Below are 17,759 nucleotides of genomic sequence, written 5' to 3'. Positions count from 1 at the left end.
GGCCGACAGAGAGAACAAACCAGACCTTGGAGTCATATTTGAGATGTTTTATTTCTGCTGATCAGGTTGATTGGGTTTCATTTTTGCCCTTGGCCGAATTTGCTTTAAATAATAGAGCTAGTTCTGCCACTTTGATGTCACCTTTTTTTTGTAACTTTGGGTTTCATCCTCGATTTTCTTCAGGGCAGGTGGAGCCCTCTGCCTGCCCAAGTGTTGACACTGTGGTGGAGAGAATGCACCAGATCTGGGACCAAGTGGTGGATAAGTTATCTCTCTCCCAGGAAAAGGCCCAGCGGTTTTCCAACCGACATAGGACCATTGGTCCCCAGTTTAAGGTTGGTGATATGGTGTGGTTATCATCAAAAAATATTGCTATGAAGGTGGCTTCTCCTAAGTTTAAGCCTAGATTTATTGGACCTTACAAGATTTTGGAGATTATTAATCCGGTCTCTTTTCATTTGGCTCTTCCTGTCACATTTAAAATCCATAATGTGTTCCATAAATCTTTGTTGAAGAGGTTTGTTGAACCTGTTGTTCCGGGGGTTGCACCTCCAGACCCTGTATTGGTTGAAGGTAACATGGAATATGAGGTAGAGAAAGTACTGGATTCCCGTCTGGCTAGACGGAGACTCCAGTATTTGGTTAAGTGGAAGGGTTATGGTCAGGAGGATAATTCCTGGGTCTCTGCCTCTGATATTCATGCCAAAAGATTGGTGTGTGCCTTTCATCGGGCTCACCCTGATCGCTCTGGTGGCGTGGTTGAGGGTTCGGTGACCCCTCCTCAAGGGGAGGTACTGTTGTGAGTTCATTTTCCCCTTCACTACTGAGGCCCGAGGAACTCCCTCTTCTGGTGAAGAAAGGTAGTGAGCCTGATTGTCAAACACCTGGGGCTGATGATGATGACTGGCTGAGTGGAGTTAATGACTGGATATAGGGCTGCCGACGCCCTTCTGGCCTGCGGGTGAATTCTCTGTGGACTTCTAGGAAACCAGTCTGATTCCTGCTCATCTAAAGCTAAGATTTCTGCTTTGCCTTTTTGCATTAGTGTTTTGTTTTCCTTGCTTTTCTGGATTCTGCCATTCCCTGCTGGGGTGAGCTGAATCTCCTTTTGCCTGTTGCTCTGTCTTCAGAATATTCCTGAGTACTGACATAGCCTTTTTTAGAAGCCTAGCGTCTTCAGGGCCTTTTTTACTGTCAGTTTGTTGGCTCTTATTTTCATAGGGTTTTTTCACGGATTGCAGACAGCAGCCTTCCTGTCCTTTCCTATCTAAGCTAGCTTGGGCCCCATCTTTGCTCAGTCTATCTTTCTGTCTGTGTTTTGTTCTTTCTTCTTGCTTCTCCATCATTATATGTGGGGGGCTGCCTTTTGCTTTGGGGTCTGCTCTGGGGCAGTTTAGATTTCCCTTTCTGTCTTTAGGCTATGTAGTCCTCCGGCTGTGATCGAGGGGCCTAGGGCATCGTAGGAGCCCCCCACGGCTACTGCTAGTTGTGTTGATAGGTTCAGGGGTCTGCAATCCGATAGCTGCCAACTTCTCTGGTTTTCAGGACTTAGCTAGCATTTCTACTTTTGCCTCCTACGGTGACTCAATCATAACAGATGATGCCCTACCAGTTGGTTGAAAGCGAAGCTTTCCGCGAGCTCATGGCCTATGCAGTACCACGCTATGACCTACCAAGTCGGCACTTCTTTTCTTGAAAAACTATCCCAGCCCTCCACCTGCATGTGAAAGACCGCATTGTCCATGTACTCAAGCAATCAGTGAGTGGAAAGGTGCACCTCACAACAGATGCATGGTCCAGTAGGCTTGGCCAGGGCCGTTACATGTCCATCACTGCACACTGGGTTAATGTGGTCGATGCAGGGTCCTCAGGCGACAGCGGCGGTGGGACAGTGCTGCCTAGCCTACGGTATAGAAAACAGTTGGCTGTAGGCGTTCGACCCTCCTCCTCCAGAAACAAAAGCTCATCCACAGAGCGCAGTTGCACGAGCACTCCATCCGCAGCTGCCCGGGTTGCACACGAGGTGTCCCACTATCGAACAGCTAGTGGTAAGCGTCAGCTGGCTGTGTTGAAGATGATATGTTTGGGCGACAACAGACACACCGCAAAGGTACTGTCCGACTACTTGCAGCGTCAAACTGAGTCATGGTTGGGCAGTCTATATCATGAGGCAGGCAAGATAGTTAGTGATAACGGCAAGAATTTTGTGGCAGCCATCGCCCTTTCAAAACTCAGACACATACCTTGCCTGGCTCACACCTTGAACCTGGTGGTGCAGTGCTTCCTCAATAATTATCCGGAGTTAACAGCCCTGCTCCAGAAGGTGCGAAGACTGTGCTCGCACATCCGCAGGTCGCCGTTACACTCCAGTCGCATGCAGAAGCTGCAGCGATTGCTCCATCTTCCCAAGCACCGCCTAATTATCGATGTTGCAGCAAGGTGGAACTCCACCCTGCACATAGTTCAGAGGCTGTGCGAACAGAGGCAGGCTGTAATGCATTTGTGGGAGGATACACGGGCAGGCAGTTTGAGGGCAGACATGGAATTGTGTGTGCAGTGGTCGAAGCTGAAAGACCTCTGTAAAGTCCTTCAGTGTTTTGAGGAATGCACACAGCTGGTAAGCGCAGACGATGCCATCACAAGCATGAGCATCCCACTTATGCATCTGCTCATGCAAACTTTGACACACATTAAGGAGCAGGCGTCTGCAGCCGAGGAGGAAGAGGAGGAGGGAAGCCTTGATGACTGTCAGCCATTGTCTTCTCAGGGAACTCTCGTGGATGAGGTGGAGGAAGATGAGGAAGAAGAGGAGGATGATGTGGATGATTATTTAAGTGAGGAGGATGCTTCTTAAGGGGCAAGAGAAAATGTTGGCATGGCAAGGTCAGGTACAGGGCTTGTGCGTGACTGGAAGGATGTTAATTTGCCAGAAAATGCTCCTCCACCCAGCACTCGCAGTGCATCATTGACACCTGGAACATTGGCCCACATGTGTGATTATGCCTTGCAGATCCTGAAAAGGACCCCCGCATTGCCAAAATGATGAACGATGACGACTACTGGTTGGCCAGCATCCTGGATCCACGCTATAAAGGCAAAACATCATGCCACAGGAGAACCTAGAGTTAATATTGGCTAATAAACAAGCAACTCTGGTAAACTGTTTGTTTGAGGCATTCCCAGCACACAGCGGCGGTGATGGTTCTCCCACGAGCCGTAGGGGGCAACATGGAAGAGGTGTTCTTGGTGCACACAGCCGAAGTGGCATTGGACACAGGGGTTTCATGACCATGTTGTGGACTGATTTTTCAAGTACCGCTCACACGACTGGTAATACTGCATCGAATGAAAGTGACAGGAGACATCAGTTGTCAACGATGGTTACAAACTACTTCTCCTCCCATATCGATGTTCTCCCTCACAGGTCATTCCCCTTTGACTATTGGGCCTGTAAACTGGACACCTGGCCTGAATTGGCACAATATGCCTTACAGGAGCTCGCTTGCCCTGCTGCTAGTGTGCTATCCGAAAGAGTCTTCAGCGCTGCTGGATCAATCCTGACAGAAAAAAGGACCCATCTGTTGACCCAAAATGTTGATGATCTAACCTTTATTAAAATGAACCATGCATGGCATTCAAAGGATTTTGTCACACCTTCCCTGCTGACACGTAGGTTGCCAGAAAACTGGCTCGCTTTTGTCCTCCTCTTCCTCGGACATCTCCAATTCCTCCATTTGCAGCTGCTGAATGTCCAACATCAACATATGCCATTTTTGCAACCTCCCTAAATGGGCTGCCTCCCGCCAGGGCCGAGGTCACCACTTGGCGCACGCACCCGTGCGAGTGCCGTTGCCCTGGACAGGTGGGTGGGCCCAGTCTTGGGCGACGGCACTGGCACAGGGTCCCTCATAGTACAATCAAGTGTCTCTGATGGTGGGGGTGCACACCCGCCGTCAGACACACCGGCGTACTATGAGGGACCCTGTGTCAGTACCGCCACCCACGAGTGGGCCTCCCCTGCTTGCTCAGGGTCCCAGCACTTGCAATACTTACCTCTCCCTGCTCCACCGCTGTGTAGTCTGGGCTGTTAAATCATTCACTGGGACTGCCAATACAAAATTGGTGAACTGATAGATGATGGTTACGACGTAGCTATGCCCTGTCCTGCTGGGCTCTATCTTCAGATGATCAATGGCTTCCATTTGTTATGGACGTCGATTCACAATGAGATGTAGTGGTGGTTTATCATCAGCTTTCACGGTTTTCCTACTCACAGACGTGTGACATCCCTGCCCACATTTTTAAATGTGTCCTCTCATGCCAATCCAATAGAATCGCCTACGGCCTGTGGCTTCTGTCTTTTGCACTCCAAAGTTACCTGACAGATCATGATAGGCAATGAGGACAATGTCTACATCTCTCCCTGTGATCACAATTTGATGGAGATGAGTAACGGTGATGGGATCCATGGTACTGCGATACAGCAAACCTTTCTTCACAAGAACTGTTTTCTCTGTCTCCACAGACAAAGTAATTGAGGGTCAGCATCGCCTCTGAGAATTCTCTCAGGAGTTTTTCCCATGATTAGTAATTCCAAAATTTCTGCAATCACTCGACTTTCCGTCTGTACTTGTATCCATCTCATTTCCTCTTGCGGAGAGTCTGAACTGTCTTACTGAGACTGAAATATATATGAAAAAATACCCCAACAGTGTATACTGGTGTATGCTTCGAATACTTTACCCTTTTTCTACTTTTTAGAATCTGGTCTAATCCATACTGAGGCTGTGAGTGTCTTTGTTGGACTCCGGAAATATACACGGAGATTTTTAATGTTTAAACTATGCTATATATACCTGGTATCCAGTGATACTGTACCCTTTCTCAACTTTCTCCAATCTTGTCGAATCCATACTGGGCCTGAGACCGTCTGAGTCTGCCTCCTGATTAGAGATGAGCGGTGTTCGAGTCGACCCGTTCGCCAAGTTCAAATCCGAGCTGTTTTGGGCAGTGTTCGCGCCATTCGTAGAACTCGAACACTTTGTTTAAAATTCGGCTGTTCGAGGTTCCGTTCGAGAACGGTTCGTTCACCAAAAGCATAACTTTATTTTCACATCCAAAAGTATCATTTCTCCTTGCGGAGAATGACATGCTAAGCATGTTGAGATGAGGAGACTTAAAGCCGCAATGCTCCTCTGGGAAATATGCTAATTATGCAAATTGTCTCTTCAGAGAGGAAGAGGACTAGAACTCTAATGCCACCTATTGGAAGTAGCAATCCTAAAAGTCAATGTCGACCCTTTAACGAGCCTTGTTACATGACTTAGGATAAAAGCCAAGCCAGAATCTCAATTTCAAATTGAGATTCTGGCTTGGCTTTTATCCTAAGTCATGTAACAAGGCTCGTTAAAGGGTCGACATTGACTTTTAGGATTGCTACTTCCAATAGGTGGCACTAGAGTTCTAGTCATCTTCCTCTCTGAAGAGACAATTTTTATTTTCATATTAATAATGGTTTTCAATGTTAACAGACAGTTTCATGGCATAGTAGTGGTGTCTGGTAGGCAGCGGTGTAGTACACCTGTCAAGGAGCTACACCGTGTGTGTTTCTAATAATTTTTCACCGCATCTTGTCCAGAAAATCCTTTTGGGCCTTGTAGCACTGTCTGCTACTCAGCAGAGGAGCCCACCCGTGAACCTAGCTATGCCGCCTGTTTATGAAAGAACCAGTTTTTGACTGCATTTAGCCCAGTGAATACTTTGGGCCTAGTACCTGTGTCTACTGCTCAGCAGAGGAGCCCACCCGTGAACCTAGCTATGCCGCCTGTTTATGTCAACACTGTCTGCTACTCAGCAGAGTTGCCCACCCATGAACCAAGCTATGCCGCCTGTTTATGTAAGTACTGTGTGCTACTCAGCAGAGGAGCCCAGCTGTTAAGCAAGCTATAGCACCTGCGGTTTGGACACATAATTTTTTCACATTCTTTCTGGAATGCCAGTTAGGGCTAATTCCGGAATTCCGGTTGACCTGCACTTACTGGGAAATCCTTGTTCATGGGGAAGAATTGGAATCCCAGATCCCCATCACTAACGAGGGGTTCAGCGGGTTATCCGCACCTGTAAGCGACACACGCTGGTCCTTTCAGTGTATCGAGCATGCAGCCCCGGACATGTAAGGGCATGACAGACCTGTTATTGCTCGATGCCATGTGCCAGAGCCTCGCGTGTCCCTCTAGTAAGCTGGACGCGGACCGCGAGGGCATGCTGGAGTATCGTTCGTTAACGGAATTAAGCTGACAGTCACTAGCACAACTAAAAATGGCCATGAACCACCACCCACAGAATCAACAAAGCTTGCAATCTGTCCATCTTTTCCGTGGCTGGCATGGTTGCACGTGTGGAGTTCAATTAAACCACAGACTCCACTCCTGGTGGTGCCCTTCTGGACATTCCTTTAAGGATCAGCTTTGCAACCATACTGCCCCCGGAAACCAAACACTTTGCCTTCATGGACGCTGTTCGGAGGGTCAAGGGAATAGCGCCGCCCGATCGGCAGTTGGCATAATTTATGGTGGGAAGTCCGACGGTATATGATCGTCTTCGATTTTAGAATTTTAGTTTTTTTTATTTTAGATTTTTAGTCCAGCCTTTCCTGACTTTATAAGGACATGACATGCCTATATCTGTGTCTCCTCCTCATCCTTTTACTCCTCCACCTCTTTTCTATATGTAGTTGCCCTTTTCCATATGTTATTTTTGTCTTCTGAGCATTTTGTCTGCTTTGGGACACCTTTTAAGGTGTTTTGTAATTGTTTTCTATGTGTTTGTATGTGTTTGTGTTTGCCTGCCATTGTTTTCAATGGGGTTCGACGGTGTTCGTCGAACGTTCGACGAACATTCGGCGAACTTGCCTCCTGTTCGATGAACCGAACCGAACTCGAACACTAGCGGGGTGGCTCAACACTACTCCTGATATATAGACGTACATTTTTAATGTTTAAACTATGCTATATATACCTGGTATCTGGTGATACTGTACCCTTTCTGCCAGGAAGTCCTCCTCCACCCACCCTCTAAGTGTATCATTGACACCTGGAACATTGGCCCACATGTGTGATTATTTCTTGCGGATCTTCTTTTTATATTGTGATGTGATCCATCCTGAGCGTGTGAGAGTCTGTGGGTTACTCCTGCAATTTATATGTAGATTTAAAAATTACCCCAACACTGTATACAGCTCTATGCTTGTGATACATTACCCATTTACTGCTTTTTATATTCTGGTCTAATCCAAACTGCCAAGTGAGAGTCTGTTTCTGACTGTGCAAATAAATACTATGATTGACAATGACCCCTACACTGTGTACAGCTGTATGATTCAGATCCATTACCGTTTTACGGCTTTTTATATTGTGTTGTAATCCATACGGAGCCTGAGAGCGTCTGTGTCTGCCTCCTGAAATATATATGGAGATTGAGAATGTTTAAACTATGCTATATATACCTGGTATCTGATGATACTTTACCCTTTTTCTACTTTTTATATTCTTGTCTAATCCATACTGAGCCTGTGAGCGTCTCTGTGTGACTCCTGAAATATATAGGGAGATTGACAATTATCCTTTGACTGTACAGAGCTGTACGCTTCTGATATAGTACCATATATCTGATGTTATTTTGGGTACATTTTCTCCAAAATTTGGAAGTATGGTGGAAGAGGCCGCGGACGTGGGCGTGGGGGGGCCAGCTGGTACTGATGGTGGTGGTGCATCTGCTGGTAGTGGCAAAAGTACAATAGCAGCTAACGCAGGAGGTGTTGAGCCTGCGTCATGGTCTGGCTCTGGAAGGCCTGGAAGGCTACCTTTTCCTGGAGTAGGTTAACCGCTTTTTAAGCCAGAGCATCAGGAACTGGTTTTGGCTTACATTGCCAAAACAGACTCCAGCAAATATGCCCTCCTCTTCTGAAATTTCTAAAAATGCAAGCAATGAGTTGTCAAGTGCTGGCTCCTGGTCAGGGAGAACCCCTTTCCTTGTGTCCTTCCCCCCCACCAAAAGTGAATGATGCAGCATGCCACACTTCACATTAGCCCATGTAGCTCTTTTTCACATACCATGTCTGGGTTATCAAGTCAAATCATGAATTCCCCAGTCCATGATGAATCTGACATGGAGTGTGGGTGGCCAGCCAGGGCAGTGGGGTTAATCGGTACCGGGCCGGTGCCTCATAGGGACGTGTCACGGTGGTAGTGACCCGGTCCGTAGGCATGGGCGTCCATGCAAACTGATGAATAACATTTATAGGTGAATGATACATGACGCCACCTGTGGTTTCTGATCAGATTGACCAGCGCTGCAGTGTCGCTTCTCTGGGACAGATGTTGTAGTGCAGCTAAGATGTAGAAGCCCTGCACAGGTAGGGCCATAGTCGCAGGGCAGACGAAAGAGTTGGTAGATAGTGTGCAGTGCAGGATGTAGCAGAGCTGTGTGCCAGGTGCAGGAGAAAGATGACAGACACAGTCGTGCATTTCCTTTACCTGTACTTGGTAAGTGCCATCCAGGACCCAGAATACAGATGGAGAAGGAGTTGGTCAGCCTGGAAGCAAATTAGGAATTCTCTCTCTGCAGATAGGTAGTGTGGCCTCCGTTCTAGCGCTTATCTGAGCTACTCACAGTACTGAGTTCACTGAAGTTCCTCCTGTTGACTCTCTTTTGAAACTTTCTCGTATGGCAGGCGGCCGTAGCCTTTTCCTTCTGGCTCACACAAGTCGCTGCTGGGGCCTCCAAGCCTTAGTTGGGAACAGAGCATTTACAGCTGCTACTTCCTCCGAATTCTGCTGCAGGAACGTCAGTGTCACTACAAACTCGGAGACCGGAATCCGGACCATGCGCTCCAGCTAGGAGTAAGCCTTAACTCTGCTCATCCTCCAGCTCCCCTTCTCACGTCCACACACTTCCCCTTCCCTTTACAGACTGCCCTAACTTACCTCCTCCCGACCAAAGAGAGCAGCTCCTCAGCAGTCAGGTTCAGAGCTCTCCCTGCTGGCCTGGAGTAGGAACTGTGTTGTGTGTTGGTTTAACTGCTAGAGAGATCCTTCGTTGCTCCCAAGCATGGCATCACACTCCCTAGGAGGAAGGTAATGCCACTATGGTGACCGTACTCCTGGGGGTGCCACAAGTGCACTGATGCCCAGCCACTGCTAGATGATTCTGCTGGTACATTGACCCAGATCACTACATTCCCCTCGCACTATACACAGCCAAAATCTGACCTTGATGAAACTCAGGTTCCCCTTCCCACATATTATACCACCTTACATGGTGACAAAGAGGAAGGTGCAGATGAAAGTGCAGGTTCCTTGAGCAGGTGCGGGGCATACTCATGGGCGACAGCACTGGCACAGGGCCCCTCATAGTATGCAAAGTGTCTCTGCCGGTGGGAGGGCCCAACCGCCGTCAGACACACCACCGTACTATGAGGGGCCCTGTGCCAGTGCCGTCGCCAATGAGGGGGCCCCTCCTGCTTGCTCAGGATCACAGAACTTGCAAAGTTGAAAAACTTACCTCTCCCTGCTCCACCGCCGTGACATCTTCCACGTTTCCTGACAGTGACATTCTGGTCAGAGAGCGCAAAGACATCACGTCTGTATGCCCTCTGCCTAAACAGTAAAAGTGCAGAGAGATGGAAGATGGGGACGATGAGGAGTCCAGACTAATACAGGGATTCCCTAGTGAGGAGACTTATTTAATTGTTTTAAAGGTTGGGAGCAATTTTTGGGGAGCACTGTACTCTGGAGAATGATATATGGGGCCCACCATACACTGGAGCATTTCAAAGGTGGACATCAGACACTGGAGCAGCATTTACAGGGCCCATTATACACTGGAGCATTAGAAATGGGGCCCATTATATATGGAGCATTATTTGGGCCCATAAGACAGTGGAGCTTCATCCATGGGGACCAACATATACTGCAGCATTATGTGGAGCTTATCATATACTGTATTGAACATTATATGGGACCAATGATTCTGTATGGAGAAATATATGGGCCTCATTACTCTGTATAGCACACTATGCGGTGGACATAATACTGTATGGAGTAATATACTTTCCATTTTTGGAGCTATTAGAGAATTTAAAATGGATATCAGTCATGTGATGTAAGAAGTGAAGTATTTTTCATTGTACTATACCGTTATTTCTCTGCCGTATCAGAGGATCATGAATTGTGCATGTGTTAAAGGAGCCAATTGACACTCTTTGGCCCTTTGCCCATGAAAATCTGGAGCCAGCCCTCCCCCCCCCACAACTTTAGCTAAATAACCCCCAGTTTTCAATGCCTAACTATTATTATAAAGTAAATTAAGGTTGACAAACTTAAGTAATAAGAATTTATGTTTTTGGCATTAAAATGATCACTGTAGGTGTGTTTCCTGTCCTCCACTCACTGCCGACTTTTCTTCCCCATTGACTTGCATTGGGTTTTGTGTTTCAGTCGGCCTTCAACTTTTCACGATAATCGGCCGATTTCGTTCAATCTGACTTTTGCGAAAGTCGGGTTTCATGAAACCCAACTCGACCCGAAAAAAGGAAAAGTCGCTCATCTCTACCATAGGGTCATTGTTGCAGAATTATTAGAAATTCCCATCTCAAAACACTGGCAACAGAAATAACAGTTTGTAGGCCAACCAAGGAGGACAGGTAAGAGAGACACAAGTCCACTTCAGCAAAGGCAGGGGAACACTGGCAAAGTTCTGGGACAGTTTTCTAAGACCCTCCCATTGCCCTGGCACTGAGGCGCGGGGTAATCTCACAAGGAATGCAATGTTTTCCAAGATGCTGTGGGAGTACCTTGCTGACCGTACCAATGTCCTCTGTGATTCCTTTGTGCCTTTTAATTATTGGGTATCCAAGCTGGACATGTGGCATGAGCTGGCTCTCTACGCCTTAGAGGTCCTGGCTTGTGCCCTGCCGCTAGGGTTTTGTCAGAGCAGGTTTTTAGTGCTGCTGGTGGCATTATCACAGATAAGCGCATTCGCCTTACAATGGAAAATGCAGACAGGATGACGGGATCACACACAGCGAGATACGGCCAAGTCTCGCAGGTTAAAACCAAGCTCTGGTGCCGGCACTCCAGAGCTGAGTGTGCAGCCGCACAGCAATACATGGAGCTGCACGCTCGGCTCCGGAGTCTTGGTGCCAGAGCTTGGTTTTAACCTGCGAGACTCGGCCGTATCTCGCTGTAGTGTGACTCCGGCCTTATAAAAATGAACAAGGGATGGATTGGGCCTGACTTCTCGACAACACCAAATGATGACAGCGAAGCATAAACTCCAACGTAGTGTTTTTTTGGGAGGTGTATTGCCATGCACCTCTTCACAACCAAACATGGGTATACGCTTCCTGATTTTGGCTATTTGGTGTCTTCATCCTCACCGTCCACCACCACTTGAACACCAGGGTGATTTTCACCAAAATACAAAAAATATGTACACCCCCAAGGGGAAATGTTTGCCAGCCCATACACAAAGTGTATAAGCATTCCAAGTCTATAAGACATGCTCCTAGAAATTGGGCCTATTTTTTAATCAAGCCTTCCTCAAAGTCTTATCATCTACTGCCCCTAAATCATCAGGGTTAACGTGTTCCATGCTGCTACAGCCAGTGTCAGATTCTAAACAAGGGTGTGTGGTTTTGCTGGTCGTAAAATACTTGTTATGGAAAAAGTTGATGTGTACCCCACAGGGGATTATGTTTGACAGCCAACACACTTAGTTTATGGGTATTACAAGTCTAGGAGACCCGCTCATTTTTAATGGGACATTTTTTATTAAGAGGCCCTCCTCCTTGTTTCTTCCAAGTGGGGATTGTTGCGGTGCATATGACTTGGTAACAGGGCAGGCCTTGCAGTCAATGCATAAGAAAACAGAATGGGAGTACAAAATGAATAATGTGAAGGGGTTTTCCGGTGACCATCCAGTACGTGGCTTGAAAAGCTTATTGGAGTGCATGTAACTTTGGGGCAAGCTAGGCCTTGCATTCATTGCAACATTTTTTCAAGAAACCCTCCTGGACCTCTCGTGAAAGGGATATTGGTGTGCGTCATAATTCTTGGCAGCCCATCCACTCACTACATAGGCAATAACAGTTTAGGATACCCACTGTTTAATAATGGCCTTTTAAGAAGATAAATGCCACCTGATGCCTTGGAAAAAATAGGCTCTGTGACTTTAAGAGTCCCTCCTTCATAAATGAAACAAGATGGGTCTGCTTATGTGTCACACACCACATGGCCAGCTAGGGTTGTTAAATGTTACAATTACATTTCCCAGTGAATGCATTTGTATGGTTGAAAGCAATGTTAAAGTTGAAAATCGCTTCAAAAACGCTGCGTTTGAACATAGCCCAAGTGGTGGAGGAACATTTTGGTCTGGGGTTAATTATTTTGCCTTATATAAAAGTCATTAACCTGGAAAGGATGTACCTTTACATATTTCCCATCAAAATCCATTTTGGTTTCGTTTTGGTATGTTTTTTGGTGCAACGGTAAAAATGGCATGAAACTCTCTCTGACAACACTGGTTAAAGCTGTGAACTAGGAGTCAGAAATGCTTCCAGGGGCGATCCCCATAATGTTGTTGTGTCATTTAAGCAGTGTTTCCTTCATTTTCAGATGTTTTCAGACCTTAAAAGGACCCCCGGGGGGATCGTGGTAAAAATGCTTGGGTCTCCAATAGACTTACATAGGGCTCGTTGTTCTGTCCGCGTACCCGAGTATTCCAGTTTGCTCGACCTGAGCAACGAGCACCCAAGCATTTTAGTGCTCACTCATCACTACTGATGAGCTGACAGATTGAGTGTTCACTCTCTGAAAAACTTCTCACATGCTGTGGTCATTACTAACTATATCATCTGAGAAGGTAAGCTGCTGGTTTTGGAGTTAACGCCAGTCCCAGCAGAGGTAGATAAAACTTAGCTTACAGCAGGCTCCTGTTGTGGATGGCACAGACACAAATCCTGTGCGCTCTCCATTCTGGTGATGTACATCTACATACTTATGCAATAAGGTACTGCACATCAGAATTCACATGTATGTTCTGTTGTGGGAAGGGATCAATCTATGTACATCCATAACAGGTTTCCTTTTTTCCAACCAAGTTTTCCTAAGTTTCCTAAATTGTATTGTTTTTCTTATCTGTTTTAAGACACATAATGCATTACTATACAAATTCTTCAGAGTTGTATTTGTTAATTGGCATAAAGTATACATATAAAGGAGCATTAGGAAATATAGATAGTTGAATCCTACTTGTTGTAACCAATCAACCAGGTAGTTTGGCGGCTGGAAGAGAGAATTACTAAATTGTCAGATTACACAAATTTAGCTTGGTTCATAAGGAGACACAAAGATCTGCATAGGAGCTCCAATCAAAAATTTAAGATATATTTTATCCTGGGCATTGGCTAAGTTATGGCATTCTTAGAAGCATTTTAGGCAAATACCAGAAATGTTAAAAATAAGTGTTGCTTTGTGCTACACATAATTTTGGGGACAACTTAATTTGGGCACATTTTAGCTTTCATTCTAGATAGCAAAAATTCTTAATTGCAAATAATGATGATTATAGTAATGCCCAGACACATTGAGTTGTGCAGATATGATGCAGATATCGTTCTTGAGTAATAGATTTAGAATTATGTAGAGGCCTGCAAAATTAATGTAAAATTATAAGTAGGGTTTCCTACTGCAGAAACCAGAACACTTACGTACATGTAGTGTGTCTAAGATGGCAGCTCATTCCCATTTTACAAGTGAAACCAATCTATGTCACTGACAATATGTGGCTCCTACACGGATCATGACCGCTAATGGAGGGACATGTATCAACCAGACCTGTCCGTCTGCATTAAATATGACAGCACATTGGAATCCTCTTACACTGCATGACCTTTCTTCATTTATTTAGAAAAAATAATAAAGGAATTTAAAGATAAATTATACTTGTTAATGAATATAAAGAACAAAATGATAAAGACCAGGCACCTTACCTGACCTCATGCCCCTATTAGTAGAAATCAATATCAGCGTATTAGTGATGTGTAAGCAATGTTTTAAATATCATATATGTAATGCATTGTACTTTATAACCGGCTTTAAATGGTCAAGCTGTAAATGTTCCATGTTTTTTGGTTGGCTAGCAGTTTCAGGTTTCTCAGAATAAAAATAATATTCATTATTTTTTTATACTGCAAATTATTCTGGTTTATTTTACAAATGGGGAAATAATGAACCAAGTAAATTAATCTAAACTTTTCAATACATGAGAACGCTTGGCCCAGCATTTGAATGCTTTAAATGAAGACAGAGGAGAGAGCAATTGCAAGTGTCCTCTAATGGCAGCTTATCTACCCTTAGAAATAAAGGATGAAGCATATTTTTTAATGCCAAATCCTTCTTCAACAATAACATTGCATTTTCCCCCATCAGGAAATCTTCATACACCTCAAATGTTTAGCAATTGCCCTCCAATCCCTCAGGGGATTGGAACAACTTTAATGTGTATGTACAGTAGGTAAAGGTGTTTAGTGCAAATCTAATGTGGGATTGTTAGAGATGATGAGGAATAATTTGAGCTCTAGACTTGTTGTTCTAGAATTCATTTTAAACATGAAAATGGGAAAGAAATATTACTTTGCATGCATCTTATAGTATCGTACAAAGTTGCATTGGATGATAAAACATGCAGGTCCATGAAGTTCAACTCTTCTCAACCAGTTATACCTTATACACTGGTCAGAAAAATAAAGGGAACGCTCAAATAACACATCCTAGATCTGAATGAAGGAAATATTCTCATTGAATTCTTTGTTCTGTTCAAAGTTGAATGTGCTGACAACAAAATCACACAAAAATGATCAATGGAAATTAAATTTATTAACCAATGGAGGCCTGGATTTGGAGTCACACACAAAATTAAAGTGGAATGTAATGTCCTTAAAACAAGTCAAAATGAGACTCAGTATTGTGTGTGGCATCCATGTGCCTGTATGACCTCTCTACTGTTCAACGCCTGGGCATGCTCCTGATGAGGCGGTGGATGGTCTCTTGAAGGATCTCCTCCCAGACTTAGACTAAAGCATCCGCTATCTTCTGGACAGTCTGTGGTGCAATGTAACATTGGTGGATTGAGCGAGACATGATGTCCCAGATGTGCTCAATTGGATTCAGGTCTGGGGAACGGGCGGGCCAATCCACAGCTTCAATGCCTTCATCTTGCAGGAACTGCTGACACACTCCAGCTACATAAGGTCTGGCATTGTCCTGCATTAGGAGGAACTCAGGGCCAACCGCACCAGCATATGGTTTCACAAGGGGTCTGAGGATCTCATCTTGGTACCTAATGGCAGTCAGGCTACCTCTGGCGAGCACATGGAGGGCTGTGCAGCCTCCAAAGAAATGCCACCCCACACCATTACTGACCCACTGCCAAATCAGTTATGCTGAAGGATGTTACAGTCAGCAGATCGCTCTCCATGGCATCTCCAGACTCTGTCACTTCTGTCACATGTGCTTAGTGTGAACCTGCTTTCATCTGTGAAAAGCACAGGGCGCCAGTGGCAAATTTTCCAATGCTGGTGTTCTGTGGCAAATGCCAAGTATCCCACACGGTGTTGGGCTGTGAGCACAAACATCTGTGGATGTCGGACCCTCAGACCATCCTCATGGAGTCGGTTTCTAACCATTTGTGCAGACACATGCACATTTATGGCCTGCTGGAGGTCATTATGCTCGGCCTCCTGGTCCTCCTTGCACAAAAGCTGAGGTAGTGGTCCTGCTTCTGGGTTGTTGCCCTCCTACAGCCCCCTCCACGTCTCATGGTGTACTGGCCTGACTCCTGGTAGCGCCTCCAGCCTCTGGACACTACGCTGACAGACACAGCAAACCTTCTTGCCACAGCTCGCATTGATGTGCCATCCTGGATGAGATGCACTACCTCAGCCACTTGTGTGGGTTGTAGAGTCCGTCTCATGCTACCACAAGTGTGAAAGCACAACCAACATTCAATAATGACCAAAACATCAGCCAGAAAGCATTGGTACTTGTGATCCCCACCTGCAGAACCAATCCTTTATTGAGTGTGTCTTGATAATTGCCAATAATTTCCATCTGTTGTCTATTCCATTTGCACAACAGCATGTGAAATTGATAGTCAATCAGTGTTGCTTCCTAAGTGGACAGTTTGATTTCACAGAAGTTTGACTTACTTGGAGTCATATTTTGTTGTTTAAGTGTTCACTTTATTTTTTGAGCAATGTATATCAATAGCTCATTTTTTTCTTCTTGCAAAGTTTTGTGACATGAGCAAAGACTGTGTCTGGATTCGAACCCAGCAGCTCTTGTCCATCATATTGCAGCTCTTCCCTCTGAGCTATTCAGTTCACTGGATAGGTCCTTGCTAAATCAGATACTAGTACCTTTGTTGTTTCTCATGGTCTCCTCCCTGAGTTCCTGATTGGTTCCACCCCAAATTCCTGATTGGCTAAACCCTGTGACCTCTTGATTGCACACCCTCCTTAATGCTGGCACTGCATTTTCTTTCTTGTGAGATTATTGAACTTCCAGCCTTTAGTCTAGCTTCTTTCCACCTGATGCTTGTCCTCCAGACTCTACTGATGCCACCGTGCCCCGACCTCTGGCTATCTCCAGACAACAATTCCTGCTTATCTTTCCAACTACACTGCTGCTCTGTGTCTCGTCCTCTGGCTATCTCCTGATTGCGATTCCTACTAATCCTCCCAACTAGACTGTTTCTCCATTACTGACCTCTGGCTATCTCTTGACTATGCTTCCTGCTGGTGCTGCCCATAGTGGTTGCAGTATCACTACTCCAACTCAGGTCAGTCCATAACAGACTGACACCTTATTTTCAATCCCATTCACAATATCATTAATAAAGAGAGTAAAAAAGATATGAGCCTAACACAGATCCTTATGGTCCTCACTGTTGATTATATCCTATTTAGATAATTAAATAGGATATAATCAGCAGTGGGGACTATTAGGATCTGGGAGGGTCATAAGGATTATAATGTACCATTTATAATTACTCATTGTTTTCTGTCACTTAACCATATAAACCCATCTGTAAATAGTGTCATTGAGTCCCTGAGCTTCAGTACAAGACTGTTGTGTGGTTCAGTAACAAATCCCTTTGCAATGTCCAGACATATCACATCAGCTGAATTACCAACATTCATATTCCCCTCCTCATAGATTCCAAGCATGTTGGTTAGACATAACTTATCTTCCATGAATCTATGCTGGTTTTCAGTTATTATATTGTTCTCTACAATATGATCTTTGCAGGTCACCTCTTATAATGCCCTAACAAATTTTAGTAGTTGCATTGATTCACCTTCTTACTCTTTTTGAATACTCATATATATCATACAATCTCCAGTCTTGTAGCACCCACAGTATTACAAAAAAGCCTAACATGATGAGATGTGCTGCAGCTGTTTGTCAATTTGTCACAAGAAACAGTCAGAGAGAAAAGGAATCACTGCGTCCAATGCATTGCATGAGTGAGATGCGGAGACTCGCTTCACCGCAAGATAAATAGACATGCTGTGGTCTGGAAAGACGGGCCACATGTCCATCTCCGCAGGTGAACCACAGGTGTCGGTGCACACATAGTGGACATGGGATTTTTTGAAATCCCATCCTCTATACTGTAACATATGGACACTGTGGGTT

The sequence above is a fragment of the Dendrobates tinctorius genome, unplaced genomic scaffold (genome assembly GCF_039654945.1).
Source record: "Dendrobates tinctorius isolate UK_male_01 unplaced genomic scaffold, ASM3965494v1 ptg000064l, whole genome shotgun sequence".
Taxonomy (NCBI): Eukaryota; Metazoa; Chordata; class Amphibia; order Anura; family Dendrobatidae; genus Dendrobates; species Dendrobates tinctorius.
Note: the sequence above shows the minus strand (reverse complement) of the source record.